Source organism: Notechis scutatus, chromosome 2 (assembly GCF_049901735.1).
Source record: "Notechis scutatus isolate UNSWTSFEM ecotype Mainland chromosome 2, rNotScu1.2, whole genome shotgun sequence".
Taxonomy (NCBI): domain Eukaryota; kingdom Metazoa; phylum Chordata; class Lepidosauria; order Squamata; family Elapidae; genus Notechis; species Notechis scutatus.
In genome coordinates this window covers 112,514,288-112,534,791 of record NC_142010.1, presented here as the reverse complement: position 1 = coordinate 112,534,791, position 20,504 = coordinate 112,514,288, and the positions used below count along the sequence as shown (strand labels likewise).

The window sequence follows — 20,504 nt, the reverse complement described above, 5'->3', positions numbered from 1 at the left end:
GAAACAAGGAGAAATTTCCTGACAGTTAGAACAATTAATCCATGGAATGGTTTGCCTCCAGAAGTTGTAAATGCTCCAATACTGGAATTTTTTTTTTGTTTTTGTTTTAAAAAGAGATTCGACAATGATTTATCTGAAATGGTATAGGGTGTCCTGCTTGAGTCTGGTGGTGGACCAGAAGACCTCCAAAGTCCATTTCAACTCTGTTACTCAATGTGTGTGTGTGTGTGTGTGTGTGTGTACATATATACACACACGTATGTGCATACATATGTACGTACTGTATGTATGTATACATTATTCCACTTGTCTTTTGTGATAAAGGTGGTAGGTTTGTGAAAAGCACAGCACATCAGTTTCTCCACCAAAGAGCCTGTAGACAAGATGTGCTAAACTATTGCAGATAGTATTCTATTTCCCCCTAGAAATGGAAAACTTTGAAAAACTGTTTAAAAATTAAGGCCTTTACGTTTTTTACTTGCTTTTCTCAGATGGCAGGCTGAGCATATCTTGGAAAAATGCCCACTGGCTGTGTTGCTGCTGAGCACTAGATTTTGTTGGGTGCCAGAAGATATGAGTAAGCTTGGGCCCTTCTGGAAAAAAAAAAAACCCTCAGCATCATAAGCTTTAGGCCTGATGGACACTTTGACAAAGCTTGACTTCTCCTGTGTAGCAGTTGGTTGTTGGTGTTTTATGCACACTATTATTTACATTATGCATTAGTAGAATGAAAGACTAACAATAGTAAAAATAAAAAAAAGAAGCAAGGGAAAAGAGAGAAAGGAAATCACAAAACCAAATTAAATTACATAAGTAAAAATCATTCAGCCCAATTTTTAAACAGGCTATTAAACCTTAACCATACAAATAATATTGATCAATATTTGTACTAGACAGACAGCTGATTCATAAATGGGCAGAGAATTTATATCATCAATCCAAGACTGTAGTCCATGGGTTGTACTTTTTTTGCTGACTGACCCTCATGCTTTGCATATCCATCATTCTTGATAGAATTACACATTCCAGAAAGTTGATCTATGATTCAAAAATGGATTCACTTTACCAAGCCACATCGCTCTTTCTAACAGGGTTGAACAACCTAAGGAGATAGGACTCAGTTCTGTCCAGGTTGTGGAGTGTGGGGAATACTCTACATCAGGGGTCTCCAACCTTGGCAACTTTAAGACTTGTGGACATCAATTCCCAGAATTCCTCAGCTTTCTGGGAGTTGAAGTCCACAAGTCTTAAAGTTGCCAAGGTTGGAGATCCCTGCTCTACATTATGTAGCAAAAGCAGCAAACACATATAATACCTATTCCACAGATAGATAAGCCACAAATAAAATGGCGTTCACAAACCTCCCATTTTCTTATTCTTAAAAGTACTAAATATTTGCACACATTAATATTAATCACTCTAAAATCATCACATAAAGCCATTTGGTCTTCAAAATGCTTTGCAGAGCTGATGCGTGTTTATGGCATCACAGAACATCTCTTCTTCGGTTTACAAACCTACTTTGATAAAGTCCATTCGTTGGAATCACCCTTTGAAAGCACCCTTTCAAAGTTCTGCGTTCCCTGATCTATTTCAGATTTCACTAGTTTGTCTTTCTGAGTATATAACTTGCCCTGCCTGCTGCCTTGCATCCACTTATCTGGAGGATGTATAAACCATCCTCCAACACAGGCTGCATGGTCCTTCAGAAGAGGAGCAAAAGATGAGCAAAGGATGTTATTAAGCACTCAGCCAGATGATGAAGGGTCCCTTTGCAAAAACATTATTATTAATAAAGAAGTAGTAAAGGAGTTATGATTGCCTGGAGCTTGATGCAACCTTCAGTGAGTGTAAATGTAATTGTTTCAACTTAACGCACTGAGCATGGAGATGAAGAAGGATTTAATTACCTTCAGTAGGCAAAACCAGAAGAAGAATGTTGAAAAGTATAGGTCCAGTCAATTATCTAGGGCCAATGAAAGGTTAAGGCTAAGCTTAAAACTAAAGTATGCCAGTTCTCTTGGTTTCCAAATAGAGGCTATGTCATGTGATTGCACACTAGATCACCAGTGACAAAGGTCTTCAGTTGTAAATCATCTATACTTATATTTCAAACATCATATGTATCTGTGATAGATCGAGTGATAAAAGCATTCTTAAATCAAGTGGAGTGTGACAGATCCAAGAAATACAGAGGTGTACGCAGATGCATGGCAGAATCATAACCTTAATTCATTAGGATCCTTTGATTTTATGTCTTGTTCAATTGTTTTGCCATCCATCAATTCATTTCAAGCTATCACAGGTGACTAAATAGTGCTGCATTAATTCTGCCAGATCTTTTTTTTTTCTGGAAACACAAAGTTTTGGGAGGGAAGAAAGGGTTGCTTTTGTTTGTCTGACTACTAGGTTTTGGCTGCACAACTTTTTTTTCTGATCGTACTTCTTAAAATGATATGAGAAATAGGGAAGCAATACAGCTTCTTTAATCCATAGTTCCCAAAATGTCACATCACTTTGGTGGGAAAATATTTAAAAGGGAGATAATGGAGAGGGAACACCTGCTCCTATGCTAAAAGTAGACAAGTATTTCAAATAGTTTTATCCAAAGGAAATCAGGAAGCAAGAAGAAATTCCAGAGACTTTTGTAGAATACTGGTAAACTTAAATATGTTACCTTCTCAAAGAATGTCAAAGTATTGGAAAGAAATCGGCTATGAGCTACTCACCCTTGCAAAAAATAAAAGCAAAAAATAAAAAAGGGGGGATAGAAGGGGAACAAACCCAGAATCTACTGAACATAAAAATAGAGTTTTGACATCTCAAAACTCATCCCATTATATAGTACCGGTAGTGTATTTTGTGGAACATTTATTTTCTGCAGTGAAAGTGTCATTAACATCTACTTGTCTCAATATTTCACCCATGCAAAGGTCATTTGTTTGCTTTTTGGGAAAATATTTGTTGCAGCTTTTTTTTTTTTTTTTTAAAGGAGTACTCCATTAGCCTGCTCCCATAATTGTTTTGGTACTGCTGTAAGTTTGCATTTGCTACCATATAAATCAAACCAAAGGTGGGTATGAAAAGAACCCCAAAAGGGTAAAATAAAGTTGGTGGAAGAGAATCTTGAAGCTACTCCTTCAGGAAGCTCTTAGGCACAAACTCAGGTTCAATATTTATCTCAATGAATGGTGCAAGAGAATAGTGTTGCTTCTGAATAGTCTCAGAGATTTAGAACACCTTTTTTGGTGTTTTATCTGTCACTTATTAAACCAGTTCAGTTGGGGTTATTTGCTCTTTAACTTCAACCCTTGGCATCTTAAGAATGTGCCCATCTCTCCTTCCTTGCTCCCTTCATTCTCTCTTTCCCTGATGTGCCTTCAAAGAGCAAAGCCTCCACAAAATACTCTAATACTGAAAAGGGAAGGAAGGAATCTCGCAGTATACATCTTCACATCAACCCCTACATAGAGACTTTGCAGATCCCAGGACCAATTTCGACTGCTGGTGCAAATTTCCATGCGCTGACAATAGGAAGGAAGGAAGGAAGGAACCTAGCTTCCCCCCCTCCCTCCCCCTCTCCCTTTTTCTCTTTCTCCTTATCCCGCCCTAGCCCCCGTTTTCCCTGTCGCTGCCCCTCGTCCTCTCGGATTTTGTCCTGCTCTCTCTCCACCCATCTAGAAGACTCCAACTTCCCAATCTCCTTTCCCGCCATTCGCTTTTTCTTTTCAGCACCGATACTATAATGTACCTCCGCATCACTAGTTATGCTAGTATCAGTCACGGTGTTATTATTTTACAACTTTCCCTTCTTCCCGCAGCAACTGTTGAGGTCGGGATGTGTGAAAGAGAGGGGGGTGGGGGAATCACAGATTCCAATTATTCGATACTTAAGCGTTTGGAAAGGGCGGTCACCAAACGGGAAGCAACATGAAAGTGGGAGCAGGTTTTTTTGGGGTGGGGAGGGGGGTTAGAAATATTGGTCATCTTCTCCCTCCCCCCCTCCTTCAAAACTCTGGCGAAGGAGAAGCAAAATAAAAGAGTTGAAAATGGTCGCAGAGAGATTATCGAAAAATAAAGGCAAACGGGGAAAACCTTGTGCCTTCTGCGGTATTGCTCAAGGTGAGCGAAGAGATTGGACGTGGAAACATCCAGCGATTAGACGGTGTGTGTATTGGGGGGGGACGGAGCTCGGATGGGGTGGGTTTTTTGTTGTTGTTTTTGTTTTTTTGTACTGTTGTATGTTATTTAGGGCCCCGCTCGCTTCTTTCCCGGCCGAGTTTCAGCGCAGTGTCCTCAGGGCGATCCAGAGGGTGAACTCCCCAGGAGCTGAGCCCGAGGGGAGGAAGGGGGTGGGAGGGTTTGGAAAGGATAGCGCGAAAGCTTCTGTGGTGTTTTGAGGGAAAATAAAAGCAAAAGTTCTTCCTTGGAACGGGGTTGGGGATTTTTTTTGGGGGGGGGGGGAACTTAAGAGGAAGCGCCAAGCGCCGGAGCCTCGGCTCCTCGAGGGCAACCGAGAGCGCCAAGCCGTGACATTGGCGAGGCGGCCGAATTCGCGCCTTTCCTATCAGAAACCGCGGCGGCGGTGGCAGAAGAAGTAAACAAACCGGGATTACTTACTACAGGGTAACTGGCACGGCGGGCTGCATCCCCTGCGCTCCAAGGCAGGGCTCGGCTTCTCCGGAGTTCCGAGGGGAAGGTGATCCGAGGCGCAGGGGGGCGGACACCCCGGCCCTGCACGTTTTGCAGCAACTTCCCGGCCTGGCGCGACCCCAAACTCCTTCAAGTCGTCCTTTTTCCTTCCCCCGCTGATACCACGGAGACGGACGAGTGGCGCGCAGGGCTGGTCGCGGCTGCTTGGCAGAGGCACATCCTGGAAGGGTTGGCGGGGGGCGGGGGAGGGGAGGGCGGCTGTCTTAGCGGACGGCTCCCGATTGCCGGAAAGGAGGGGAGGACGAGCCAACCTGGGCAACCTCCCGAGGCGGCCGGGGGAAGAGCAAAGGGACGCGAGGCACCCGTCGGGAGTTGCCCTCGGGAAGCAGCCGGCGGGCGGCGTGCTCTGGATTCCAGCAAGTGTCTCCTTCCCTCACCCTTCATCGCCCTCCCAAGCCATCCATCACGGCGGCCGAGGTGGAGAAGGCAGGCGGGACAGTAGGAAGTAAATATAATAATAAAATAATAATAATAGCCATCAACTTCGACAGTAAAGCTGCTCAGGAGGCTGCCAGAACGAGCAGCAGTTCTCCCCCTTCTGACCCTGCCTGAACCCTTCAGCAACTTGGCGCCTCGGCTCTCGGCCAGTCCCCGGGAGGGACAGGTGGTTCCGATTAAGGCCACCTTGCCATTTCTGCCCGGCCAACTGTTCCGGTTTGGAGGGGGGGAAAGGAAGGGTGGAAGAAGCACGTAACGGGGTTCTTGTTTTTGTTTTTTAACCGCCGGTTGTCTGCAAGAGGGCCAACTCCATCCGCCGCGGATCTTTCCGCGTTTCCCCTTCTCCAGAACCATATGGGCCGGGAAGGACCGGCAGAATTATCCCATGTCTGAAAAGGACGAGCTGACCGGATGGTCGCCGGATGAAATTACTCCCGAGCTGAGATCTTCGGCACGGGGGCGCCAAAGGCTACTAGTAGCGCCCTACCTGGAACGGGGACGGGTCTCTCAGGAGGAAGAGCTAGTCAGCGGAATGGCTTTGGTATCCCACCGGAGATCTGCAGGCGCCCTGGGCTGGGATCCAGCCACTCAGCCGCCTGTATCTCTTTTCTCTGGCTCTGGTCTTCAGGAATGTGCCCTTGGGCTGCCCGTTTCCCATCCTTCTTCCCGCGACCATCCTGCGCCCCCTGCGCCCCTGTCTACATCAAGGACTTAGCGCCCCCACTTTGCTCCCTGCTCCGCAACCTGCCTGCTGCGTTAAGACCACTCGGACCCTTGCGCTTAAGAAGAAGTAGGGTGTGGGAGGGGTCTGAGGAGAGGCGATTGCCCCCTCCCCTGCTACGCAATAGGGTGGGGAGGGAAGAGAGGAGCAAAGCGGCAAAACCCCGCGGATTCCAAATCCTCCAGGTGACTTCGGGACCCGGGCTCTAATGAGATCTTTAATTTGCAAAATTGGAGGAGGAGGAGGAGGAGAAGCATTTTGCGGGGTGGAGAACGAGAGGGAGGGGGAAGTGAAACGAATGTTCACGGAACAATTTGCAGTGAATTGTACCTGCTCGCGGATGGTGGAGTTCAGGAAGACTTAGAGGAAAGTAAGAATGTTTTACATCCTTCCCCAACCTAAAACTTTCTTTTCAGAATTCAGGTGCGTTTTTACAAGTTTAAAAATGAATACTCCTAAACCAAGTGCTCCTTGGATTTACCATCCCCCTTTCTAAACTTCAGCAGTTCTAATTGGGGCAGCTTCACTAAGGCCACTGCTCTGTTTAGCAAATTGCTATTGAGCAACCTGCCCATCCTCTTGCATTCCTGCCTTCTGCCTTCTTGCTTACCCTTGTATTTCGATGCAGCCCCTGGATCCAGGCTAAGCAGAAGTGGGCCTAGTTAATATTTGAATGGATTTATTTAGATAATAGTAGGGATGTAGATTATATTGAGAAGTTTAAAAATAAATAAGTCCCAGAAACACTTCCATAATGATGCCAAGAAAACCATGGATGTATCATTCAAATCAGCAGGCACTGTGCGAAACCTGAAGGAGGCTTTTACCAAGAAGGTAAAGAAAGATGTTTCTTAGCCAATATAAAAGACTGATATAGCCATAGGTTCTATTAAAATGCAATGTTCCCAATTCTTTAATACCCAACAATCTCACACACATGAATGTTTTAGGGATGAAATCGGTTTCTAGATCACCTGGATTTAAAAAAAAAAGAAATGTGAGAGAATGAATGAAAGTGCTAAAGTGTTCCTATGTTGTTTAATTCCATGTGTTGGGAGGCCACAAAGATTGTCTTAATGTGTTATTAAATTCGTGGTGTCATGTGACGTATCATGACACTTTTTCCCTTCGCGGAGCTGAGGTGGGTGTGGCCTGTGCATGATGCATCCGGGCCCGCCAGTTTGACACTCCTGCTCCAGGACATCTGACTGTCTAAAGGTGATGAGAAAGTACAAAAGTTTATCTTGAGTTTCTGGAACACCAAGCTATTTCTATTCCAACGACCTGCCAATATTTTGTACTTTTAGAGTGCTTTTCTCCAATGCTGTGCCTAAGTCCTCGACATATGTGGTTCATTATATATAAAAAGAATCCAAAGTTCTTTTGCTTCATAACAAAGGCAGAAGATAGGCTACTACTTGCATAGTATTGACTTTTAGTTTGAAGGGGAAAATTTGATCCCAGAAGCTCATAAACTGGACATTTTATCCAGCGCTGGTACAGTTGAGAACTATAATCCTCTTCATTGAAGAGGCCATCACAGATTCTTCAGCAAAACCCAATTAACAGTTTTGGCCACCAGAAATGTTATTTTTAGCCATGATTTCAGAAATGCTGGTGGAATCATTGGCTTACTAAAAATAAAAAAATAACTCAGGCTTCCCATTTCTCCCAGGCTTAAAAGTTAAGCAGCCGAGTGAACTTCCCCATTATTTCGATAGTATGAAATCCATTCATTATTTACACAGGATGTTTAATAAGGACACCCGTTTTTAAAGTACCATGAATCATGCATGAAGCTCATTGAGAATAGCTAAAGAAAAGATTTGTGCAATAACAAGGTAAAGTTCTAATGCCAAGTGCTTTTTTTTATGCAGCTTTTAAAAAATCAGAATAAATGTTCTTTCAAATCAAAGATGGTGATGATTGGGTAGAGGATGGGAGCAACTTCTGGGATTGGTTTTTTTCTTCCTCACTGGAGGTTTTTGAATAGAAACTCGATAGTTGTCTGTTGGGGACAGTGTACTGAATTTTAAAGTACGTAGTTCTTGATTTACAACCACAATTGAGCCAAAAATTTATATTGCTAAGTGAGAAATTTGTTAAGTGAGTTTTGTCCCATTTTACAACTTTTCTTGTCATATTTGTTAAGTGAATCACTGCAGTTATTAAATTAGTAACATGGTTGTTAAGTGAATCTCATCTCCCCGTTGACTTTGGCCGTCAGAAGTGTTGGAAGAAACATGGAGGCTGATCGGAAAGGTGGTTTTAATGATGAAGCAGAAGCACATGGGTGGTTCTGGGCAACTGACCATGAGAGTGGGGAGTATTTATATAGTCTCTTAGGCTTTGCACTTGAACTTCCTGTTCCTGTGCAAGAACATGTATTCTATTGGCTATTGCATGGGGCCATGTACAAATCCTAGGAGTTTGAGCTAAGTTTGGTTGAAGTTTGAAGTTCTGGGGGGCGGGGTGTATGCAACTGAGATGATGCAATGAAGGGTCTTTGGGAAATTCCTATTGTGGCTGAGGAGGGCTAATCCTACCTCTGTTAGATCTTGGGTGCAAATAACCAAATAAAGAGAGCTCTTAAGTGATGACATCTGCTGTAGGCTATTAAGGAAGGTGGGGGCTGCTTTCCAAGAGCATGTTTCTCCATTTCTCATCCAGGGAAATATAATATTCTGCCTTTTTAATATTTCTCAAAATATTTCATTCTTCTAGGAGAGGGGTGGGTGCTAAGTTTCTTCAGAAGGTTGTGAAAGGTGATCACATAATACCACTTCACTGCAACTGTCATAAATGTGAGTCAGTTGTCAAGCATCCAAATATAAATCACATGATAATGAGGATGCTGCAATGGTCATAAGTGTGAAAATGGTCATAAGTCACTTTTTTCAGTGCCATTGTAACTTCAAATAGTTACTAAATAAAGTGTTGCAAGTCAAGGACTACCTGTACTCAGGGGGCTGATTTGTTGACCTGTTAAGTCCCTTCCAATTCTATGATTCTATGATCTGATCAGTTGCAAGTGCTAATAAATGTCCCAATTCTCAAATTGGAGAATTGCTTGGAATGACTAGAAACTAAAATACTAAATGCTTTGCAGCCCAATGGAAATTAAGAACCTCTTGCTTTTATTCTATGCAAATTACTCTATAATTTTTTATTGCTTTATGTGGGAATTACATTTTATATCTAAATTGTAGCGATGTGGATATTTTTTGGATGATAAGTTTTTAAATTTTATTTGTGTTTTTATGTATTGTCTTAAAGCAGTTGGATTGAGATATTGGCAGATTAATAAACATCCAATCCCATAACAAGTATATAGCAATAGCACTTAGACTTATATACCGCTTTATAGTGCTTTACAGCCTTCTCTAAGCAGTTTTACAGAGTCAGCATATTGCCCCCAATATGCAATCTGGGTCATCGTGGGAAGAAGTGGGGGGGATTTGTGAGATTTTTTCCTCTCTTAACTGAAATTGGTGTATTATAAGGTTTACATTTCGTTTTTCTAACAAGAACTCTGTTAGGTTTCTGACAATAAAGAGAATCTTGGGTATATCTGTGGGCCGGGGAGATCCAGTAAGAAAGAGTAGGAAGCTAATAGCTAATGATATGTACTCTGAACTTAAACCAAAAGGTTATTTTAGCATAAATAACCAGCTTGCTTGCTTACTTTATTAATGTATTTTACACATTTCTATTGAACCTGCAGTTGAAAGACTTTTAATAATTTACATAAAATATAAAAACCAATTAAAATAATTCAAACTTTCATTGAAACAGCACCAACCAAACCTAAAGTAGTTAAAAGTGGAGTGATGAAATTAGAGGAAGGATTTTTGAAATCATCCTATTTATAATAACTACTAGAACATCCAAAAGGGAGAAATTGCCTTGTTTTCTACTGGAGGTTGTTTGGCAGATTGGTGCTGCCAGCATCTTCTCGTTCTTCTCTCCCTGAACTTCCTCAAAATGTGGGATCAGTAAATTTGCTCTCAGTTTCAATAATCAATTGGTCCAATACAATCCTGCAGGTAACTAGATCCCAAGCTGGGTACTGTATGCTCCCAGTAAAGGAACTGGAATATATGTGGGCTACAGCAGAAATGCTATGGAAATGCAATTTAAATGTGCAATGGGATCAATGTGAAAAATAACACTGTCTCTTACACTTTATCACATCATAAAATGTTTTTCCTCACATTCACATATACTTAAGAATATAAATTTATTTGTAGCTCCGGCTACAACTGAGATGCGATATATGACATGAAACTCAAGAAGGAAACTTCCATACAACCCAGTTTTCTGTCTCCTTTCTGATGGCAGTATAAAATTCACCCAAGATTGATCTGAGCTGTTTTTGACCATTTGCAGGTCTGTTATCTTTCTTCTCTTGCAACTCTTCCTGTATATAGTACCTTAGCCAAGGTGAAGTAAGCAAATCTCACATTGATCTAATTGGCAATAGACAAGATGAAGCTTTGTTAACCCAGGATTATTTTTATGTGGCATGTCAGTTTTAGAGGAAGGCCTTTTCTAGACAAAGGTGTAGATCTGTTTTTCAAGCAAGATGAACCCCTTAGTTATTTGATGTTCTCGTAGCTGCACATATGCAGTTACAATAAATGTTTCATTTGTTTATTCTTTCTGAAAAGGAGTAAACAGTTTTAAGGGAGTAGTTACCACTCCTACAGAGGAAGGAAAGTGGAGGTGCGTTGCTTTCAAGAGCCAATCTCAGTAACCATACACTATCTCCCAATTGTTGTCCAGCAAGAGGCATCTTGATTTAAAAAGACATTTTTTAACATGGTTCCCTTCAAAATTGCCTGACCCCACTTTTTCCTTCAAAAAAAATAAAAAAAATCCTATGGTATCTCTGGACAACTGAATAACTGGATAGAAGCATTCCTGTCAAACAGACAACAAATGGTCAAAATCGGGAGCGTCCTATCAAATCCAGTACCTGTCAATAGTGGTGTCCCCCAGGGCAGTGTTCTAGGACCAACTCTCTTCATACTCTACATAAACGACCTCTGTGATCATATTAAGAGCAATTGCGTTCTCTTCGCTGATGATGTAAAGCTGTTCAATACCACAGACAATACTGCTACCCTACAAAAAGATCTTGACTATGTATCTGAATGGTCAAACAAATGGCAACTTCAAATCTCAACAAATAAATGCTCTGTCTTACATATTGGCAAAAAAATCAGAAAATAAAATACAAGCTGAATAGTCAAGATCTTGTTGATGACCCAAGCTCTGTAAAGGACCTTGGAATACTCACCTCTAATGATCTAAGTGCTAGAGCCCACTGCAACTACATAGCCAAAAGGCATTAAGAGTTGTTAACCTAATCCTACGTAGCTTTTTCTCTGGTAATATCACACTACTAACCAGAGCATACAAAACATTTGCTAGACCAATACTCGAATACAGTTCATCAGTCTGGAACCCTCATTACGTATCTGATATTAGCACAATTGAGAAAGTCCAGAAATATTTCACAAGAAGAGTTCTCCACTCTTCTACCCGTTGTAGAATACCTTATGCCACCAGACTCGAAATTCTAAAACTAGAAAACCTCGAATTACGCCGTCTTCGGTCCGACTTAAGCATGGTATATAAAATCATACATTGCAATGTCCTACCTGTCAATGAATACTTCAGCTTTAACCATAACAACACAAGAGCACACAACAGATACAAACTCAAAGTAAACCGCACCAAACTTGATTGCAGGAAATACGACTTCAGCAATAGAGTGGTCAATGTCTGGAATACTCTACCCGACTCTGTAGTCTCTTCCCCAAACCCCAAAAACTTTAACCTTAGACTGTCTACTATTGACCTCACCCCTTTCCTAAGAGGTCTGTAGGGGCGTGCATAAAGCGCACCAACGTGCCTACCGTCCCTGTCCTATTGTTTCTCTTATTCTTCTTTTATTTTTCTTATATGTACCCATTTCATGTATTCACAACTATGTATACATATACTTATTATCTTGTAAACAATTGGCAAATCAAATAAATAAATAAATAAATAAAATGTGAGCCTCGCAATTAGTTCCTGGACAGCTGCTGATTACTCAGTGGTAACTCCTCTTTATTCTTAGTTATTACTGTCGCCAAAAAGAGCAAATACTGATGAATTGGCATGTCTGAATATAGTAGTAGTAGTAGTAGTAGTAGTAGTAGTGAGAAGAAGAAGAAGAAGAAGAAAGAAGAAGAAGAAGAAGAAGAAGAAGAAGAAGAAGAAGAAGAAGAAGAAGAAGAAGAAGAAGAAGAAGAAGAAGAAGAAGAAGAAGAAGAGAAGAAGAGAAGAAGAAGAAGAAGAAGAAGAAGAAGAAGAAGAAGAAGAAGAAGAAGAAGAAGAAGAAGAAGAAGAAGAAGAACTTTGTCATTGTACAAGTACAACGAAACTGTGGATGCACCCCAGCAACTGTTCACAATACAATAAAACCAAAGCACTTAAAAATGAAGATAAGAAAAATAGAGTACCCACATCTCCATTTGCAATTAGAGAGTACAATATCTACGAATATACACAAAATATACGTCCAACACTGACTGTGATGCTTTGCTGAATATAATACACAAGAGATGGATTGTATTGTAATATGTTATTATACATCTGAATGGGGTATTGAGATTTCACATCTTTTCACATCTTAATAAGGTAGTGACTTTGTGTTTATTTGCGGTTCGTACTTGCAAATATATAAATACATGCATCCTCATTGTGATTTGGTACTCACAAAGACTGGGAAATAATCTGGTTCAGTCTTGATGAATTTTAAAGTCAGTTCAAAAGGATGAGAGACAGAGAGGCTAATTTTCTGAAGGGCTCTGAAATGGAAGTTTCACATCTACAGAAACAATGCACATATTTAGATATCCATTTGCTGCCTCCCAAGTCCCAGCTGATGGGCTGGGTCTTCTTTTGTTGCCCAGCACAGGAGAACAGAGCTGGAAAGCAGGTTAGTGGGGAGGGGAAGGAATGGGGATGTTGCAGTAACCTTCTCCCTGGAGTGGGGAGGGAATGGAGATTTTACAGTATCCTTTACCTGCCATGCCCACCAAGCCACGCCCACAGAACCAGTAGTAAAATTTTCAATCCCACCACTGATTTTATTTCAATATGAAAAAAGATGGGCCAGTGAGTATAAAATAAATCTTAGCAGGGTCTGTGCATTTAAAGTGCTTGCAACAAATCCAGTTTATAATAAAGTAAAACAGGACCACTGAATCCTCTCCCAGGTGCTATTTCTTCAGTAAAGAAGTGCCAAGAATGTGATCCACTTATGACCAATTTTTATTACATGGCAGACAAAGTTGCTTTTTGTTCACCAAAATTTCCTGCTAAAATAGTCATGCTGAAATTGAAATGCCATGTTGCAAACTCAGTAATCACCTTCTGGGAACTGTCCTGAGTTATATAGGCCTGACTTTTTATCCAATGTGCTATTGTCTTTTGTGTGTGTATTGGTAACTGATATTTAGAGTAGAAGAAAGAAAAAAAGTAAAGAAAAAAAAAGAGACAAGGCCAAAATGCAGAAAAAAGAAAGAAAAGAATATAGAAGTTACTTCCACTTTTATTTTACAGCAGTTCGTAAATGTAAATTAACCTCTTGCTCTATGGTTATAAAGATCATTTTTTCTATAATTGATATTTTTTTTCTAATAATACTTATTTCACATTTTCTCTAATCAACCTTCTTAATTTAGCCCATCTCACAAATACCAATATATTCTTCCAAGTGCTAATTTTTGTAGTCCAACAAACTGGGGATTGGAGGCCTCTTCAGAGTCCCAGGACTTCAATCCAAAGTATTTCCTTAAAACCTTCCCAGAATATTCTTGTGAAGTAGATTTAGGCCACTCTTCCCAACTGGCTTCCCAACTGGCCATAGCTCCCATCATTTTCTTCAGACTTATAGAACTACAAATCACATTAAATCCTATAAGATGTCAGTGTTTCCTTAGTAGATTGTGTGAAGTCTGGAGACATAATATACTTTGATTTCAGCAAAACATTTGGCAGGCTGATTAGCAAGCCAGCTAAATATGGAATGGGTGGTATGACAATTCAGTGGAAAATCATCCTTAAAGAGTGCTTATGAAGTGTTTCTCATCAACTGTGGGAGATACTGAATGAGACACTGCAAGATTCAATCAATGAGTCTGACATTTTACAACATTTTAAATTCAAGGCTGGAAAGAATATTTATCAGACTTAGAGGCAACATAAAAGAAGGATAGATAAGTTAATACCTTAACAGGAGTAATATTCAAATCTATCAGGTTGGATTCAAGAATTTGATTGAAAATAACCGAACAAAGTTTAATAGAGTTCAATGTAAAGTTCTTGAGTTGAAAAAAGAAGAAAAGAAATCAAGTTCACAGGCATAGAATGGGTACATCAGGCTTGATAATCATAGTTATGAAAAGGATCTTGGAAGTATAGCTGATTACAAGCTGACTACGAATCAGCAGTGTGACATGACTGCACAAAAGCTAAGCATAATTGTAGACAGCAGCTTAGAAAACTAATTGCAAAATCACAGGAAATGAAAGTTCCACTCAATTGTATTGATTAGATTCCACTTTCAGCCCTATGTTCTGTTCTGGGCATCATACTTCAAGAAATATTCAAACAAGATGAGGTAATATCTTTTTAGAAAAAGGCAACATGTATGGTTAGGGATTAAAAACTCTGAAGTATTGTAAACCTCTTTCCGAATCGTTATGCATTTGAAATACCTCCAAATTATTTTGGGTTTTTTTCAGATGTGACAACAAAGGAAGAGTAATTGCAGCTTTTTAAAAAATAAGAAAATTAAAGTCTCTGGACAAAGCAGATCCCTGGTAATATAACAGTAAACATGTATTCAAAATTCCTTTCAAGTATTTGAGAGCATACATTATTAACAAGATAATGATTTTGTTTTCAGAAGTGCAGTGAGGAAGAGGAGAAGATCTGGTGTAAAAGTGTATACACAAATCCCAGATGCTGGAAAATGTGAAAACTCTTCTTCAGGGGCAGAGAGGAAATTAAAATGTATTTCACTTGTTGTCTTGTGTCCATGGAGAACAGACTCCTTCATGGGCTACAGAAGTTAGGGTTAAGGTTAGCATTTTTACTTACTTTGTGTTTGTTAAATCGGTCACTGGAAAACTTTCTCCATTGACAGAATAAGACAATATGTGGGAAACCTTTCTATTCTATTAGAAACTGTTCATGGTTGCTTAAGCTGATAAATTTGGCCTGGAGAAAAGACAACTGAAATATATGGGAGCATCTTCAAGTACTTGACATTACCACACAGAAGAAAACTGCAACCTCTTCTTTGTGCCCAAGAGTGTGAGACATGGAGCAATGCACTGAAGTTAACAGAAAGATTCTTCCATCTGAATGTCAGAAATGGGTCCTAATCGTAAGCCACCTTTTCAAAGGGGAACTGATTCATGAGAGAAGTGATAAGATCCCTTGTATTGGATGTGTTCAAGGAGAATTTGGATGGTCATCCTTCCTAGTTACTTTATTTTGAATGCCTGCACAATTTAGGGCAGTTCTTTATTAAAGAACCACCACCAGCCTCCCTCCATAGCAATTCATATCTAATGCTCTTGGATCATGATTTCTAATTCTTCCTAAGTACTTTAAGTAAAAGGACTTGCTTTCATGTTAGGCAAGCATTGTGGGCTCCATTCCATCTCATTATTATTCTGGGAGTTTGTGAGTATTGATATCTGCCTCCCTTAGCCTACAGACTTTCCTATGCAATAAAGCTATAACATCCACGATTCCCAGCATGGGAAATGGGAATTCAGGATGAGAATTCTGAATGTTATAGAGTACTAAATTGGAGGAGGCTGGTTCATTTTGCTCTGGAAAAATCTTCTCTCTTTTACTTTTCCTTTCATTAAATCATGCAGAACATGAAAAGATGGGCCAATTTCTTATTAGGCTGTGTGGCACTTTCAATTCAATGGTGAAAAAGATTCTTTGAAACACATAGAACATTTCTGTGATTCCTTAAATCCAATATATATATTTTTATGGATCACAGGGCACCTTCAAAGGATAGCCACATAATCTCAGGAAAAGGAGGATTGTACTAAGGAATTGCAGACCATGCTGTATAGCCCAAACATATTCATATTGCCTGGCTCTGATTTTTTTCTTTTTAATCTAGCATTTGTAGCCAATTGTTAAATAAACCTGCTAATCAGATACTTCTGTTTTCTAAATATAAGGTAGAGATTCCTACTTTATCATTTATTTTGTTTTTTCACATGAGGCCAATTGGAAGTGTACATTTGTTTGTGGCGTTTGCCCTCCAATTTTAAGTCTAATTCAGCAAGCTGTCCATGATAGAAAGAATCAGTGTAGCTGTCCTCATATTCCAGGTAGCTGTAGAAGAAACATGAGACTGCCAAAGTTTGGCTTTCTTGAATCCATTAGATTAGTTTTTGGGTCCCCAAACTTGGCAACTTTAAGACTTGTGGATTTCAACTCCCAGAATTCTCCAGTCAGCATAGCTGGCTGAGGAATTCTGGGAGTTGAAGCCCACAAGTCTTAAAGTTGCCAAGTTTGGAGACCTCTGGATTAATTCATGGTAGAGGGTAAATTCAGATTGGGTAATTCCTGACCCAAGACCAAATTGATGTAGTAGTTAAAGCCACTGGCTAGAAACTGGAAAACTACAAGTTCCAGCCGTGATTTAGATGTGAAGCCAGCTGGGTGATCTTGGATCAACCACTCTTTCTCAGCCCTAGAAAGTGGGAAAGAGAAAGCCACTTCTGAAAACATTGCCAAGAGAACTTCAAGGACTTGTTCATGTAGTCACTAGGAATCAACACTGACTCAAGAGCACTCATGTTAAGGCACTCACTCACATGCCCACACAAAAGGTTCCTGATCCCAAACTATCACTTTTATTTGCCACTATCTTTTAGCTACCACTACTATCTACACAAGTAGATACACAAGTATCTACACAAGTAGGGGGCATGCATAAGCGCACCAACGTGCCTACTGTTCCTGTCCTATTGTTTCTTTTATTTATTTTATTGTTCTTATATGTATCCATGTATTCATAACTATGTTTTTACTTATACCAATTATCTTGTAAGCAATTGACAAACCAAATAAATAAAAATAAATAAATAAATAAAAAGTAGATGAACGTCAGCTGCTGGAGATTCCCATCAAGTGTTCTGGTAGTAGTTTCAACTTCAGATGGTCAGAGATAATCTAATGGATTTGAAGGGAGAGGGCAAGTTGTTATATATTGACTACTCTATATCAGCCTAGAAGCAAGGCCACTGAGTTGTGTATACCTATGTAGTTATTTGTTTATTTTATCCTGCCTTTATTATTTTTATAAATAACTCAAGGCAGCAAACATACCTAACATTCCTTCCTCCTATTTTTCTCACAGCAACAATTCTATGAGGTGAATTGGAGGGAGAAAGAGTGACTGGCCCAAATTGACCCAGCCAGCTTTCATGCCTAAGACAGGACTAGAACACACAGCTCCTGGTTTCTGGCCTAATGCCTTAACCATTAGACCAAATTGGTTTTCCTACTAGATCAAATTGAATCCCTGAAAGAAAATCCCTGAGGAAAATTCCAGAAACTCCTAGCTAAGTCTGCTGCATACTTATTCCTTCATCCTGTTGTCTAATCCCATTCCAGTGTTCTAGCTGTGTCAAACTGTGTTTTTTAAACCATACAACGGACCAAGGAGATGTCTTTAGACCCAATTTGGTTTAGTGATTAAGGCACAAGGCTAGAAAATAAGAAATGTGTGAGTTCAAGTCCCATGAAAACTGTTTGAATGACCTTGGGCCAATCACTGTCTTTCAGCCCAGCTCATCTCACAAGGTTGTTATTGTGGGAGGAAATAGGAGAAGAAAGGTATGTTAAATATATTTGCTGCCTTTAGTTATTTTGAAAATGATAAAGGTGAGACATAAATGAATACAAAAATAAGATTACCCTTTTCATATCTAATTTATCTCACAGGTATATTATCATGAAAACTGGTAAAACGTGCTGGACTTAGTTGGTATAAATATGTTCTAGAAGCAGATTGTCATTGTAAATAATGGTATGTCATGTGGATAGGGTTGTTTGCACAGCTGAGTAAACTTCAAAAAACCCCATGAGAAATGAGGCAGGTAGAGAGTTATGGGTAGCATAGCCACTTTACCCTATGAACATATTTTGACAATGCATCCTGTGTTCCAAGGAAAGTTAATCATTCTAATGGTTATTTTGATATTTGGGGAAATGTAATTCAAGCATTAGCTTTGTGTAAATTTAAAATGTAATAGACTGGGACATTGAAAAACACATTCCAGGAAGCAGTAGAGAATAATGTTCCTGAATAGAGGCAGTCAACAGGAGTCCAGCTTGCATTGATAATGATGGTAGCGATGCGGATGACCAGCAATGCATGCAAAAATGTGCATATTGAAATAAAGACAAAAAAAATCTGCCCAATGAAGTATGTAATGCAAATCTGGAGGATTTATAGGAAAGACTAAAAGTATAGAAGAGAAAGAAAGGGCCAGGACAAGAAATGCAATGCAGAAAATTCAGTCATGTAGCTTACGCACTTATTTGTGGTAGACAGAATAAAAGAACCTGAGGACCTGTTGCTCATGGCCGGTCCTTTCAGGCACTGAAGATGCAAATTCTGATACACATATTTTAGGGCTTGGGAGGAAGAATTCAGGACATCCCTAAAGACCATCAAGTTTGTTGCCATAGATTAGTGGAAATATATCAAAATAAAATGTATACTCCTTTGTAGGTTGCAACAATCCTACCTGGAATTTGTATATTGAGCATAACATTCTCACTACCTTCCATCATAGATCCATAATGTGGCTGGATGGACAATACATTTCTGGAACATCTGTTGGAAACAGGGATGCTTAAGAGTAACTTACTCTTTTGCCTTTTAGATTTATTTTTACACCATTTATTTAAAATATGTGCATGCACCTTTTGCCCTACTCAGGGAATCAGGTTGCAGAGTAGCGAACAATTTAAAATTACTTTATCCTAAAAAATTATAAACCAGAAATCAAAGTTGATTAAAATTAAAATCTTCAAGCTAAACTAAAACAATACCTAGGAAAACTAAAGATCATTATTCAGGTTGGGACAGATTGTAACAAATGTAACATTGATACCTGAAAGTAAGGATTTCAGAGCCAAAAAATACAATCAGGTCAGATTTTTTTCTACCAAAACTGTGATGAGAAGTCAGTTTGTGTGGTGAGATATATACAATACATTTTACTTCGCTTCCTGTATTTATTCTACAGTAAATCAAAGGCCAACACAGCATGTAGTCATACTGGAAAGAATACACGGCCTTGGTTTTACAAAAATAGAATATGCAAGAATCGACATGCATGACACTGTTAGATTTCAGAACAAATTCCAGGACGTCCCTTGACCCTGGTCTTTCTACAAATCCCTCACCATCAGCCTCCCACCCATGACTATCCTTTTCTCAGAAGACAGAGTTTGCCTGTATCCAGCGGTGGGATTCAAAAAATGTTTACTACCGGTTCTGTGGGCGTAGCTTGTTGGGCGTGGCAGGGGAAGGATACTGCAAAATCCCCATTCCCTCCCCACCCCATTAACCTGCTTTCCAGCTCCGTTCTCCTGTGCAGGGCAGCAAAAGAAGACCCAGCCAATCAGCTGGGACTTGGGAGGCAGAGAATAGATGGGGGCGGGGCCAGTCAGAAGTGGCATTTGCCGGTTCTCCAAACTACTCAAAATTTCCGCTACCGGTTCTCCAGAACTGGTAAGAACCTGCTGAATACCCCCTCTGCCTGTATCCATTTCTTCCAAGCCAGAGTTTCAGACACTGATTTCTTTGACTTTGTCATTTGAACCTTGAAAACTTAAGTTTGATTACATTCATTCCTCTCCCTTCCAAGAAAGAGACTGATGGAGCTATGTATCCATATGACCATCTTTTGCAGGTATAAATCAGCAGTCTGCAGCTCCACGGGTTACAGAAGCAGGTTGCTCTCGAGGAGAAATTAATTCTCGCTAACCACCAATTTAGCAAAGGCATTCCCAGCAGCTGAAAATAATAAAGCAACCGTTTACTGGGATGACCCAAAGGAGAAATGGGGAGGTCTATCTCAACCTATTGGTCTTCAGATTTATCACAAGCCATTGCAGGTTCTCAGGATTTGACCTGGGATACAGCAGATCAGACTTCATTTGTGATTTTTTTTTTTCCTGATTACCTCGGCAATCAATATCAACCAAAAACAGTCTTGCACTTTCACTTTTAGCTAGCATTTCTTTGTGAGAGTTATTTATAACTAGATAAGCCCAAAGTCTTCTCTCTGCTCTCTTCAGCCACATGATTGATAAACAGGAGAGAAAAAGGTAATAATAATAAATCAGAGGCAGGAGGGATATCATTCTAAAACAAAACATTCTTTAATAGATATGTGAAGCTTCCTGCTTCGGGCCATGTCTATCTCATTATGTGTTTAGCCTAGCATGTCAGTCAAATCTAAATAGTTTACTTGTGTGTTATTCCAACTTTTTGATTTAAATGTAGGAAAGA

General features: G+C 40.0%; 1 protein-coding gene and 1 long non-coding RNA gene across 2 annotated transcripts in view; one reads left to right on the top strand and one right to left on the bottom strand.

Moving 5' to 3' along the window:
* Positions 1-6,065, bottom strand: part of GRIN2C (glutamate ionotropic receptor NMDA type subunit 2C) — an 87,991-nt gene extending 81,926 nt beyond the window's left edge. Inside the window, exon 1 of the mRNA XM_087955832.1 lies at positions 4,621-6,065. The gene's annotated coding sequence lies outside the window, so the exon portion shown is untranslated. The remainder of the gene's footprint in view (positions 1-4,620) is intronic.
* Positions 6,066-6,085: 20 nt separating this feature from the next.
* Positions 6,086-18,766, top strand: LOC148132184 (uncharacterized). The gene is made up of 3 exons (XR_015747672.1): positions 6,086-6,242; positions 14,677-14,754; positions 14,841-18,766. It is a non-coding gene; the product is annotated as an uncharacterized LOC148132184 (long non-coding RNA).
* The last annotated feature ends 1,738 nt before the right edge of the window (positions 18,767-20,504 follow it).